Raw genomic sequence first — 14,804 nt, 5'->3', positions numbered from 1 at the left:
TTCTTGTACTTTGATAACATTTCCAGCAGATCTTCCTTCAACATTGTTGTAACATTCGTCTTTGTTTCTTTTACTTTCGTTCAGAACATTGTCTTTTTTCTTTTTCCGAGGCTGAGTTGGAGCAGTAGAAATTTCAATATTCTTCACTGCTTCTACACAATCTAAGTCGTCTTCTTCCGGTGTGTATTCGGGGTCAGCATCACTATCGTAACAGCTTTCATCAGAATCCGAATGGACTTCAACTTCTAAATTATCTTCTTCCAGATTTTCGGCAATTTCTTCTTCCTCTTCGAGAGCAGCCAATATTGCATCTTTATTGTCCAAAACGTTTGTCATTATTCTCGTCCTTGAAGTGTCTGCCATCACCCAGAAAACGATCGAAAGTGAACCAAAGCATTCAATAAAACAGCCGTTAAAGGTTTCAACGCGTCAGATCTACGTGCGCGAAAAAGGCGGTTAAAGGTAGCGACACGTCAAACTGATGTGTAGGTTTTAGAAAAAGAAAGTTGCCCAGAACAAAGAACGCGGAGACCACTTACACCCGACGCCAACTAGTCGGCAACTAACACAAGTAAACACTGCTGGCGTGCGAAGGTCTGGAAACGAGGGGAGGGGAAATGGGAGGCTATTATTCTCTACCTACACGTACATTTTACGTACGCTATCTTTCCAGGGTTAAAGCAATTAGGTTTTGGCCGTAACATAGCTCAAAGCCATTCTAGAGAATTAGAAATTAAGCTTGTTTCTTAGAAGTTTGAACATACTCCTATAATAGAGGCTACTTGGGACATTTATTGGATCATCAGAATGGAAGTATATAAGCTTCCTATGGGTTCTATGTCGGAGGTGAGTGAAGCTCGAATAGAATTAGGAATTGGTTCCCTCCTACTGGTGGAGGAACTTTTTATTTGAATGCGAATGCGTTTGCGTTCCATCCCCTGTGTATTTATTTGCACAATTAGCTGCAGTTAATGATTAAAGAATTTTCACTGCAACTTCGAACAGGAAAATGTAAGAGTGAGTGTTGACCAAATTCCTCATTCCTTGAGTGCAAGGAACTTTAGTCAGAGTCATGGAGTGAAAGCTGACAAACTATCCCAAGACCAACCTATCCTACATATATAATTTAGAGAGATTCCTTATTGTAGACTTAATTTGGAGTCTCAGAGTAAGGGTAGGCCAGACTGTGTCCTGTGAGTCAAAATCTAGTCTTTGAAATGTAAGGAGTACGGGCCAGGATCAATTGTTTCCTGTAAACCGTATTTCCACAGCTTCCTAAATTAGAGAGATATTGAATAATTAATGAAATTAGGAAACTTGGAAGTTAGCTTGAATTCTTCCTTTCTCCATTAGTTATTGGGGAAAGGCAAGCAGGAGATTTGGATGCATATAGGAGCGGAGTAGCGTCCTGAGATAATAGTCTTTATCCCACCTCATAATTAGAATATTTATTTGTAATAAATAATTAATCTCCATTGCTTACCACGCCTGCAAGTAAGCAAGGAGTAGAAATAGTTTTCTAGGCTTTCAGCATCTATAACAATATTAGCCCGTTACGTATGAGAAATGACGTCCCTCGGCGACCACACTGCAGGTGAGATTGCAGAGCGAGAAAGGAATCAGAGTTGAGTTGAGTTGATTTGGAGTTTAACGTCCCTTGCAGTAGAGAGGCTATACGAGACGTGGACCTACTGATTAACGTGGAATCCAAACCACATGAGCTCCATCCGGGAATCAAACCCGGTTCTCCCACGACAAAGGCACGTATGCTAATCGCTTAGCAACGAAGATTCCCAAAAAAGGAATCAGAATGGAAAGAGATACCTTGAACCATTATTTTAGGTTCGATCCTAGTGTGAATGAGGAAGAAACAGGAAAACTTGACTCAGGATGACTGACCTGAGCTTTTAAAGAGTTTCAAGCTAATGTACCTACCGAGAATTGAACCAGGGATAGAAGGCGAGATTGCTAGCGCTTACACTGAGCGTGCAAACACCTACAAATTTATATTACGTGCATTAAAATACATTAATTTTAAAGGTGGAACAAATCAATAATCCACGTTAAATCCTATTTTATTCATCAAGTTTTTCATATTTCCGTAAGTGCTGACAAAATCAAGAAATAATATTTCTTGTACTAACTTAGTTCATGCATTCATACGCGTGTCCAACAAAATGTTTCTGCGGGGACAGTACTGTGACTTATACAGTGAATTCTATTTCGAAATTTGAAGAAAAGTACTCAGTGGAATTATAAAATGTATGTTTCACTTCTAAAATATACATAAAAGTTTAGAATGGAGCCGGTCAACAATAAATTCAGAGTCGATTACGGTGAAAGTGCATTTATTTTTCATCAGCATAACGTAATTTCCTCAGTGGATACTTCCTATTAATATATTAATATAATGTTAACTTCTATCGTGAGAGATGTTATGCTATCGCATTTTTATGTGCATTTTTCAGTAAACCTTTAATTAACATAAGACGTAGAATTAACGTAGTATTTTAAGTGGTTTTTCCTCTTGATTTTGCAATATAAGCAATTTATTCAAGTATACTACTGCATTAACAACATAAACTAAAAGCTAGATAGATCATGGGAGAGTCATGTCCTGCCATCTTACCTAAGATAAACCAGAAATGAAGTTAATGGTCGAAATATATATTTCCGTTTTGCAGGTGTCTCCCCAGTTGCGACAGTCCTATTAGCGATAGGAACTGTTAACTGTTCTATGAGCGACCGATTCGATCTGTTAACTGCCCTATAAGTCACAGATTCGTTCATACTAAGATAATGGAAGAAGATAAGGTTCTCTCTTCTTGAACTTGTTTCATGGTAATATGATTTAGGACCTAACAAAATGTACTATGAAAAATTCTACTCTACCTGAGTTTAATACGTGAGAATGCTCTCATTGTATTAACAATCTTTTATACGTTTTTCCTAATATTATACTTTTGAATTAATTTCAATAAATACATTGTATACACGACTCCAAAAGTGAATTACCACCTGCGACTCTCCTTTTCCTGCAATAGCAGGCAACCCCAAAAGCTCGGCGATTGGGTTGGTTGCGAATTCAAAAGGCATTGGACCAAACCTCAATTTTGTAACAAATATATCAGTGTGGCAAACTGCAAATAACAGAATAAAACGAATTATTAAAAATGACAATTTTATTATCGTGGCGGAGTTGGATGACATCAAAAGTTTCAACATGATCTTACGTAAGCACTTCAAACAAGATGAATGGCAAGAAACACATATCACAGGAAAGCATTTATCTCCTCCCCCCGCAACAAAAAATAATCTCATAAAAAATAAAATAGTTACATAATGTGAAGGTTTAATGTAAAAGCCTCATCAAATATTTTGAAAGTTGACGACGGAAAAGCAACAACAACTGAACCGAAGTGCATGTGAATGAATTGTGCACAGATATTGCAAACGTAAAATGAGGATATGGGTTTCGTATTTTTCTAAAAAAAAAGTTGGGTGGGGCACGTGCCCCTCCAAACCTTTGATCACGAAATATGAAAAGTGCTAGTAACACTATGTCAAATGTGTGTAAAGGGCATGAAGAATTGTAACGAAACTTTGTGTATGGACAATAGGCCAAAAATAAAGGAATATGGTCTCTTATGTTCTGTGGAAAAACGATTTTAGAGGGTAAAAGTCCCCACACTAAATTTTTAAAGCTGACGCCCGAAAGGTAAGAAGTAAATCGAAGTGAAAGAAATTGTGAACAGAGATTGCAGACGTAAAATGAGGATACGGGTATCGAATTTTCTTGAAAAAAATGTTTGGTGTTACATGACCCCCTCCAAACCTTTGATCACGAAATACGAAAAGTGCTAGTAATACTATGTCAAATGTGTGTAAAGGACATGAAGAATTGCAACGAAACTTTAGGTATAGACAATACGCAAAAAACAAAGGAATTCGGTTCTTGATTTTCTGCGGAAAAACGGCTTCAGTGGGCTAAAGATCCCACCCCAAACTTTTGAAAGTTAACGCCCGAAAGATAAGAAATGAACCGAAGTGAATGAAATTTTGAACACATATTGTAGACTTAAAATGTGGATATACGGGTTTCGTATTTACCTGGAAAAGACGGTTAGGTGGGACACGGCCCCTCCAATCATTTGATCATGAAATATCAAACGTGATAGTAACTGTATGTCAAATTTGTGTAAAGGGCATGAAGAATTGTAACGAAACTTTGTGTATGGACAATACGCAAGAAATAAACGAATAAAGGTTTTTATGTTCTGTTGAAAAACGATTTTAGGGGGCAAAAGTCCCCACGCAAAATTTTTAAAGCTGACGCCCGAAAGGGAAGAAGAAGTAAATCGAAGTGAATGAAATTGTGAACAAAGATTGCAGACGTAAAATGAGGATTGGGTTTCGTATTTTCTTGAAAAAAATGTTGGGTGGGGCATGGACCCCGCCAAACAGTTGATCACGGAATATGAAAAGTGCTAGTAACACTATGTCAAATGTGTGTAAAAGACATGAAGAATTGCAACGTAACTTCAGTACGCAAAAGCAACGAATACGTTTTTTTTTATTTTCTTCGGAAAAACAGTTTCAGGGGCAAAAAAACCCACCTCAAACTTTTGAAAGCTTAGGCTCGAAAGATAAGAAGAGGTGAATCAAAATGAATGAAATTTTGCACAGATATTGTATGCATAAAATGTGAGTATACGGGCTTCGTATTTACCTGGAAAAGACGGATAGGTGGGGCACGGACCCCCCAAACATTTGATCACGAAATATCAAAAGTTCTAGTAACAGTATGTCAGATGTGTGAAACGACATGAAGAATTGCAACCTAGCTTTCTGTATGGACAATACGCAAAAAATAAACGAATACGGGTTTTTATGTTCTGTGGAAGAACGATTTTACGGGGCGAAAGTCCCCACGCAAAATTTGTAAAGCTGACGAACGAAAATCAAGAAGATGTGAACCGAAGTGAATTAAATTGTGAACAGAGATTGCAGACGTAAAATGAGGATACGGGTTTCGTATTTTTCTGATAAAAATGTTGTATGGGGCACGGACCCTTCCAAACCTTTGATCAAGAAATATGAGAAGTGCTAGTAACACTATGTCAAATGTGAGTAAAGAACATGAAAAATTGCAACGAAACTTTACGTATAGAAAATACGCGAAAAAAAAGGAATACGTTTTTTTACTTTCTGCGGAAAAATTCTTTCAGGGGCAACAGACCCCACCCCAAGCTTTTGAAAGTTGACACACGAAAGATAAGAAGAAGTGATTCAAAATGAATGAAATTTTGCACAGATATTGTAGGCATAAAACGTGAGTATACGGGTTTCGTATTTACCTGAAAAAAAAAAACGGTTTGGTGTGGGACGGAGCCCCCCAAACATTTGATCACGAAATATCAAAAGTTCTAGTAACAGTGTCAGATGTGTGTAACGACATCAAGAATTGCAACATAACTTCGTGTATGGATTATACGCAAAAAACAAAGGAATATTGTTTTTTTACTTTCTACGGAAAATCGTTTTCAGGAGGCAAAAGTACCCACCCCAAACTTTTGAAAGTTGACGTCTGAAAGATAAAAAGAAGTGAACGAAAGTGAAAGAAATTTTGCACATATTGTAGACATAAAATGTGCTTATGCGGGTTTCGTACTTACCTAAAAAAAGGTTTTGTGGTGTACTTACCCCTCCAAACCTTTGATCACGAAATATGAAAAGTGCTAGTAACTCTATGTCAAATGTGTGTAAAGGACATAAAAAATTGCAACGAAACTTCAGGTATAGACAATACGCACAAAAGAAAGGAATACCGTTTTGTTTTTACTTTCTACGGGAAAGCGACATCAGGGGGCAAAAGTACCCACCCCAAACTTTTGAAAGTTGACGCCCGAAAGATAAGAAGTGAATCAAAATGAATGAAATTTTACACAGATATTGTAGGCATAAGATGTGAGTATACGGGTTTCGTATTTATCTGAAAAAGACGGTTAGGTGGGGCACGGACCCCCCAAACATATGATCACGAAATATCAAAGTTCTAGTAACAGTATGTCAGATGTGTGTAACGATGTCAAGAGTTGCAACATAACTTCGTGTATGGACCATACGCAAAAAACAAAGGAATATTTTTTTTAACTTTCTACGGAAAAGCGGTTTCAGAAGGCAAAAGTACCCACCCCAAACTTTTGAAAATTTACTCCCGAAAGATGAGAAGTGAACGAAAGTGAATGAAATTTTGCACATATTGTAGACATAAAATGTGTTTATGCGGGTTTCATATTTACCTGGAAAAGACGGTTAGGTGTTGCACGGACCCCTCCAAACCTTTGACCAGGAAATATCAAAAGCGATAGTAACAGTATGTCAGATGTGTGTAAATGACATGAAGAATTACGACGAAACTTTGTGTATGGACAACACGCAAAAATAAATGAATACGGATTTTTATGTTCAGTAGAAAAAACAATTTTAGGGGGCAAAAGCTTCCCCCAAAATGTTGGAATTTTACTCCCGAAAGGCAAGAAAAAGTAGCCCGAAGCGAATGAAATTGCGAAAAGATATTGCAGACATCTAATTAAAGAATACGGGTTTCGTATTTTCCTGGAAGAAACGGTTGGGTGGGGCACGGAACCCTCCAAACATTTGGACAAGAAATATCAAAAGTGCTAGTATCAGTATGTCAGATGTGTGTAAAGGACATGACGAATTGCAACGAAAGTTTGTGTATGGACAATACGCGAAAAATAGACGAATACGAGTTTTTAATTTTCTGCGGAAAAACGGTTTTAGGGGGCGAAAGGTCGCACAGAAAATTTTGAAAGTTGACGCCCGAAAGGCAATTAGAAGTTAACCGAACTGAGTGGAATTGTGAACAGATATCGCAGACGTAAAATGAGGGTACGGGTTTCGTGTTTTCATGGAAAAAACGATTGGGTGGTGCACGGACCTCTCCAAACCTTTGATCACGAAATATGAAAAGTGTTAGTAACACTAAGTCAAATGTGTGTAAAGGACATGGAGAATTGCTGCGAAACTTTACGTGCTGACAATATGCAAAAAATAAATGAATGCGGGTTTTTATTTTCTGTGGAAAACGGTTTTAAAGGGAACCCACAATTTTGAAAGATTACGCCCGAAAGACAAGAAGTGAACCGAAGAGAATTAAATTGTGCACAGATGTTTTACACACAAAAGAAGGGAATATGGATTTCGTATTTTCCTGGAAAAATACGGTTGGGTGGGGCACGGAGCCCTGTAAACATTTGATCACGAAAGCATTGTAAGCGTTAAAGCTGTCTCCTGAAATATTATAAAATAGTACATATACTGTTTGTGGTTACTGTTGATCTTCCAAATTTGAAAAATCGGATGGATACACTTGTGAAACACGGAAGGTCTTATTTTACATATCCAATATCTACACTCAATTTCTTCTGCTTCTGTCCACTTCTTCCGCCACCAGACGCCTCGGTCCACCCAAAAGTTTTGTCTTTGCAGGAAAATACGAAACACGTATTCGTTCATCCTACCTCTACAATATTTGTGCACAATTGCATTCAGTTCGGTTCACTTGTTTTTGCCTTTTGGGCGTTAATTTTCAAAATTTTCGGTGGGGGCCTTTTCCCCTTTACCGTTTTTCCACAGAAAACAGAAAACACATTAGATTATTTTTGCATATTTTCACTACACAAAATTTCGTTGCAATTCTTCATGTTCTTTAGGCACTTCTGGTATACTGTTATTAGCAGTTTTGATATTTCGTGATCAAAGATTTGGAGGGGTCCGTGGCCCAACTAACCGTTTTTTCCAGGAAAATACGAAACCCGTATTCCCTCATTTTATGTCTGCAATATCTGTGCACAATTTCAGTTCAGTTCACTTGTTATTACCTTTCGGGCGTCAACTTTCAAAATTTTGGGTCTGGGTTTTCGCTCCCTAAAACAACTTTACCGCAGAAAGTAAAAATACACGTATTCGTTTATTTTATGTGTAGTATCGACCTACTAAATTTTATCAAAATCGGAGTGTCACACTTGGGAAGTGTTACTTGTCAGTCATTGTAGAACTAATTTCCTTGTTTCTCCATCAATAAAAATTGTCTGTCAAGTAAAGGGTCCAAATGGATGAATCGAGTTGCGGGATGAGACGTAGTGCGACTGATAAAGGATATAGAAATATGTATATTTGCAAAATTATAAGGGCTGAACGTCATAAGAAACGGAGGGGGTCAAAATTGATGGGTAGAAAAGCTATGCTATGTTATTGAAATACATCAAATAAAGTGTTGAATCATGAAAATAGTGAGAGATAGACAATGCAAACGGTGATAGTTTCACATATTGACAGAAGAAGAATGGACAGAGTAGATCACGAACCTCTGGCGGCACCTTGAAATCCGTCATTTTGAAATCTGTGATAATATTGGAAATGGGAAGGTAGTGACGTGATATATCAATTAGGGCTAGCATGCTCTCAAAAGTCAATTATGAACTTTAGTGATCGTTATCTGTACTTATTTGTTAGATTTCGGATGAGCTTCATAGTTATTTACGAAAATCTAGGAGACTGATACTCGTATGATGAAAGTTTGGACTATCACGAAAACTCATGTAAGTTGAACATGTCCAAAGCCAAGAAAACTAACCTCGAAATTTGATATCCAAGTTGTATATTATTATATTTCACTGTCGAATATCAAATTTCACTGTTAGTTTTCTTGGTTTGTAGATATGTGAGTTATTTTTTGTCCATAATACGACTAATAATGCTAAAAGACTCACAAATCAAATTTAGTTCGTACCTTTAGCATTTCTTACAATCAACGTACAATTGTAGTTCTTAGCCTTTCGAAAATTATGAGCCTTATAGACTCCTTCTTTCTTACAAATATAACCCACCGACAAACTGTAAGCAACCCCTGTAAAATGAAATGACGTATTTCATTTTAACGAACCACGATTATGCTCTTTAGGCTAAGGGAGACAATGATTAAAGCAAGTGAATGTTGATGAAAGATATGATGGAATGAGAATGTGGAAGGAAATTGGAGTATCCCGATAAAACCCACACATGATACGATGGTGTTCAGCACAAAATTTCTTGGCTGAGGATCGAACCAGAGGCCCCACGTACCAGAGGCAAGTGTTTATCACTGAGTCATCTTGTCTTCCCCCAATCCCTAAGAGAAGCGGGCATCCAGTTAAGAATAACTGACATAGGAAAACGTACTTACCATTTTCGCACAAAGGAAACTCCACGAATCCCACATTCTGACCGTTTGTACTTCTTGTATGTTGGTTTATCACACACATTATTTAGTATATCGATACATCTGTCAGAATCATAGTGTTTCCTCCAAAGTAATTGCAGGGTGACTTAGTGATAGAGCGCTTACTTCTGGTGTGGGATGGACCTCGTTCGATCCCAGACTATAAAATTTGTAGTGGATACCATCGTACCCATGAGATTTCTCGGAATTATCCTGTTTTCTCCTACATTCTCATTTCACAAATTATTTCCCAAAAATTAGCATCCATCTATTACCTCTCTTTATTATTGGATCGGATTTCAGTTTAGCATCCCTTCGGTAGCAAAATTACATGAGATATGGAGCTACGGATTAACGTGAGATACGAACTGCTTGCGCTCCCGCCGCGAATCGGAGCTGGGTCTCCTATGTGAAAGTCGCAGACGCTACCCCATAGCCATGCGTGATCTCTCTGTCTTCATTAGCCTATAAGGCATAACATTTAAACTTTATGGACTTCAAATAATTTAAGTTCTTCCTCGATAGCCAATTCTATACTGAGACAAAGTAGATCAATCAAATGTGTCCATCTTAGCTTTTTTATACTCTTAATGATGTTCTTGTAACTTTGACCGTGTTCTAAGATTCCTATTAGTTGAAATATCGTATTTAATTGTAGGTAACTTGCCTCGGTTAACATTTCTTAAAATATCCCCATATTTCTTCAATTTATTGAGGTGACTTTTGTGCTGCCTCTGTACCATATCGTGTTGTGCATTAATGGAAGCCATGGCTAAAAATAATATACATTTCCTTTCCCCCGACTTCGATCCGTCATTTTGTTCTCGAGTTACGGCTGTTTTGGGCATTTTTGCGACTGGTTTTTGGCTGGTCATAGCGCCAAAAGGAAGCATTGTGCACCCAGGTTGTCTTATCATGGTGTCAGGAATGAGCTCTCAAACGTTGTAAGTGTTGTTTTGAAACATCCTCTATATTTCTATCCTGTTTCTGATTAGCTTCTTTTTGGCAATCAATTTCCAGTATTCCCAAAACAAACCAAAAGTGAACTAAATTCACTAAATCACCTTCCCCTATGCTTTCTTCTTGTATAGTACTTATTATATATTTATATTGTAATTGACAGAGATTGCCAATATTGATTGAAATATCTGGTTAAAATTTTATTAGAGGCATTCCCTCTTCAGTACAGAAATTCCCTCCTTCCAACCTACCGCCATTTTAGGCGAGATAGGATTAAGTAAGATGGGAATTCCCTTCTCGTCTAAAATGGTAGACTTTCTTATTTTGGAGATATAAGTGGCTGATAAATCGTTAGGCGAGGGGGGATTACGCTAAATGGGATGGAATCATCTGAAAAGGTAGGGGTACGGTAGGTAGCGGCATGACGTCACGCCGTCCCCCATGCCTATCTTTGCCCATTGTAATTGCTTAGGAAGTGGGAGGACGCCGTACACAGTTTTTTGGAGGTGGGGATAGGGTCCCCCGCGTTCCCACGCACTTTAACCCCTGCTGCTAAGTATTAATTGCTGTGAGGACTAACGAAAAATATTATGTGATAATAATAATAATAATAATAATAATAATAATAATAATAATAATAATAATAAAGTATCTGAATGATACAGATATTTTTTCAACTTTTATTACAATTACTGTAGGTTCCCATGAATCTGGTTATATTGATTTTGTAACGAATAAAGAGGTTTCAAACAACAGTATGATTTGTATAAAGAAAAAAAGCCTTATCAGTAGCTTTACACAGAACTAAGCACTGAAAGTGACCTTGGGTCTGTTTTTTTAAACACAATGTTACGAGGCACAGAAGCCACCACGCCTGCGGTGTGCTTGCTTTTTTGCCTCAGGCAGCTTCAGTACTAAAGTTAAGACTTTGCCTCAGGCAGACAGTACGAAAATTCTGTCAATTTATGTGTAGCTATCAGTCAACCACACAGGTTCTTTGAAACGCTGAATTTTACAAGAAGGGTTTTGTCCATCGGATAGGAAGCGAACGAAGCCCATCGTACGTTGTAATCCCTTCCCCTCTTTTGCACACTGTGTGAAATTTAACTTGTATACTGTAGTAAGTTATAGAAAAGAGAATGCTAGTTTTTAAAAAATGACATTATCGAATAAGATTGACCATTATTACAATATATTCAAGATGAAAAATATTCTTTTAACAGTCGTCGTACTTAGTTGTCTGCACTGAAATTCCCATAATATGCTTTCTTCTTTTCTAATATGAGCTCCGAGCCTCTTCGTGGCTAAGTGATTAGCGTACGTGCCTTTGGCGTGACAGACCCGGGTTGGATTCCGGTGAGAGCTCATGTAGTTCGGGTTTCTCAATTAATCAGTAGGTCCCGTCTTATATAGCCTCGCTGCTGAAAGGGACGACAAAATCAACTCAACTCATATTGAGCACCATAGGAGATATAACTCCGAGGTGAATTTTGTCCCTGGAAAACCTCCCAAAATCATCAACGGTACGAGATATGTCTGGAATGCAACATTTCCATCATTTCCAACTCTATGCTCTGTGACCTAGTTTGCTTTTCGTGTTTTCAGTAAACTAGACAGACTACAGGAAGAACAGAGGCTTTCTTCCAGAAAATTGTGTTCGAGGGTGGGGGGTCACACAGGCTCGTATCCACGGGGAGTCTAGGGGGCCGGGCTCACCCAAAATTTTTACATTAGAATGATTTATGAGCATTAAAGTAGTAAGCCATTAGGATTTTTTTGGTTTATGATGATACCAGATTCGACTCCTGGTGTAAGCTCAACTTTCAGTCCTGTGTCATTTTTAGGCCTCGTCTCATACAGATTCGTTGAAAAACCTCTAAACATGTGCTATGACTAGTATGCGAACTAAAGTTTTTTTTAGCAAAAGAGAGAAATTTTTTGCTTTAGACTCTGCCCTATAATCCAGTTTTTCTGGAGGCGAGATAGTATGGTTGGGAACGATCTATCAGATTCAAGTTCCGAACCCACATTAAAAAGACCTTCCTTTATAACCTTGGTGTTGTATAAGGACGAAAAACACAAATATACTGATAGCTCCAGTAATAGATATTATAGGAAAGAGATTTTAAAAATATGTGGTTTTGAAATAGAGAAAGGACAGTACCTGAGCTTTATTAGTATTACTAGCATATATTACCCGCTTTGGTAAGTTAAAATGAAAATTTAAAAGCACAACTCCGTATTTCATGTGTTTAGTACCCGTGAAATATGCTGTTTTCGTTTTTAATGGCATCGCTTTAAACAGCATCGGAAAGATCATTGATCATCTCGGCGACCCCAAAAATCATGGAATCGACACAATAATGGTCATTTTCGGTCATTTATATATATATATTTCCTCCTCCCCTATGTTGCGGGCCATGGCAACGAAAGTGTCACTGTTCATCTCAGCGACCCCCCACAAATGTGGATTCAGTACTAATTAACGGTCATTTTCCATTATCTTTAAATATCTCTTCCTCCCTTTCCCCTAAGTTGTGGGGTTGAATTTGAATTTAAACATGATCGAAAGTACAACTGTTCATCTAAGCGACCCAGAAAACTATAAATTTGACACTGATAGTAGCCATTATTGATCATTTTATATATCACTTTCTCCCTTTCCCGTAAGTGGCGGAGCTGATTTTGCATTTAAACCGGATCGAAAATGTCACAGTTCATCAGAATGATCCCGAAAACTATGGATTAGGCACTAATATTGGTCATTTTCGATTATTATTATTATAAATAGCTCCCCCTCCCCGTGCTGCGGCACACGAAATCAGAATTGTCACTGTTAATCTCAGCTACTCCTAAAACTATTGATTCGACACTAATATTACTCAGTTTCGATCATTTTTAAACTTTTATCCCCCTATCCTCTATTGTACCCTCCCCCTTCCCAACTATTAGGGCTGAACTTGGATTGAAACAGCATCAGAAGTGTCACTGTTTGTCTCATCGGGCCAGAAAACTATGGATTCAACATTAATATCGGTCATTTTTGATCATTTTTAAATTTCTCTCCCTCTCGCCCTCCCCTACGTTGCTTCGTCAAAGTGAATAGCCTAAAGTAATCCCTGCCCCTAAACTCATGTATATTGAAAATTTGATTTAGATCGGTCGGGTGGTTCAAGAGTGATGAAGTTACAGAGCCAGACATTTTTATTTTTATTTTTTTACATATATCTGCTCCTCTCCCTCCCCTACGTTGGCTCGTCAAAGTGAAACTATAAAAAACACCCAAGGCCCGACCCTCATATTTGTTGAAAATTAGATCGAGATTGGTTGGGTGGTTCAAAAGTTATTAGGTTTTATTAGTTTATATTTATACGTCTCCCTCCCCTCCCCCCTAGGATGTACCATTAAAATGAAATTACAAAAATGTTTCCAGATCCAAACCTCATATAACTTGAAAATTTGATCGCGATCGGTCGGATATTCAAGATATAGATCAAGAGTTATTAAATTACAAAAATAGTGGCTTTCAGTCTTATATAAATTGATTTTTATATATATCTCTCCTCCTTCTCTACCCCCACGTTGCTTCGTCAAATTTATATAACACGATCCCAGGCCTGAGCCTCATCTATGTTGAAACTTTGATCAAGATCGGTCGAGTGGTTCAGGAATTATTAAATTTTATTTATTTTTACACCCCCCTAAATTCTACCATCAAAGTGAATAGCCTAAAACCAGCCCAGCCGTAAAACTCATCCATGTTTCAAATTTGATTAAGATCAGTGGGGCGGTTCGGGAGATTTAGAGTTACAAACATAGTGTTTCTCAATTATATATATATATATATTAGTAGTGCCGAATCTAGATTTTTCCTATGGGGGCAACGTAAAATTTTACTTCGCATTCCACCAGCCCCCCTTCCAACAGAACGGCGAATGCATCGTTTTTACCACTAGCAATCCTCTACATTGAGACTTTTCCCAAATAGGCAATACTGGCTTCGATAGAAGGAAAAAAAGTTTGAAGGGCCGGATCGGGACAATGAAGATAAGAGTGGCAGTGTTGGGCAAATTTCAATTGAATTGACAATTAACAATTAATCTGTAAATTTAATTGCAATTGACAACGGAAGTAAGTAATAGTTAATAGTTAATTGCAGTTGGTCATTAATAAAGGAGAATCAATTGCAATTAATCAATCGATTGAAAGTAATTGCAGTGGAAAGTAATTGCAATTGAATTCAGTCATTCGATTGCAATTGAAATTAATTAGCAATTAATTCAATTGCAATTTTTGATTTCCACAGCAATTACTTTCAATTGATTGATCAATTGCAATTGATTTTCACTGATTAATTTTGAACACTGTAGTTCAGAGAGAGTGTGGGGCAATGAAAACTTTAGCCACGACCAACTGACCCACCACCCATCTTGACCCATGACCCACCGTGACCCACTCTGGCCCACCACCCACCATGAACCACTGTCACACACTGTGACCCAAGACCCACCGAAACCCATTGTCATCAACTCTGATCCATGAATCATGCCCTCTTCTC

Source organism: Thermobia domestica, chromosome 14 (assembly GCF_964235325.1).
Source record: "Thermobia domestica chromosome 14, izTheDome1.hap1.1, whole genome shotgun sequence".
NCBI classification, from domain to species: Eukaryota; Metazoa; Arthropoda; class Insecta; order Zygentoma; family Lepismatidae; genus Thermobia; species Thermobia domestica.
Note: the sequence above shows the minus strand (reverse complement) of the source record.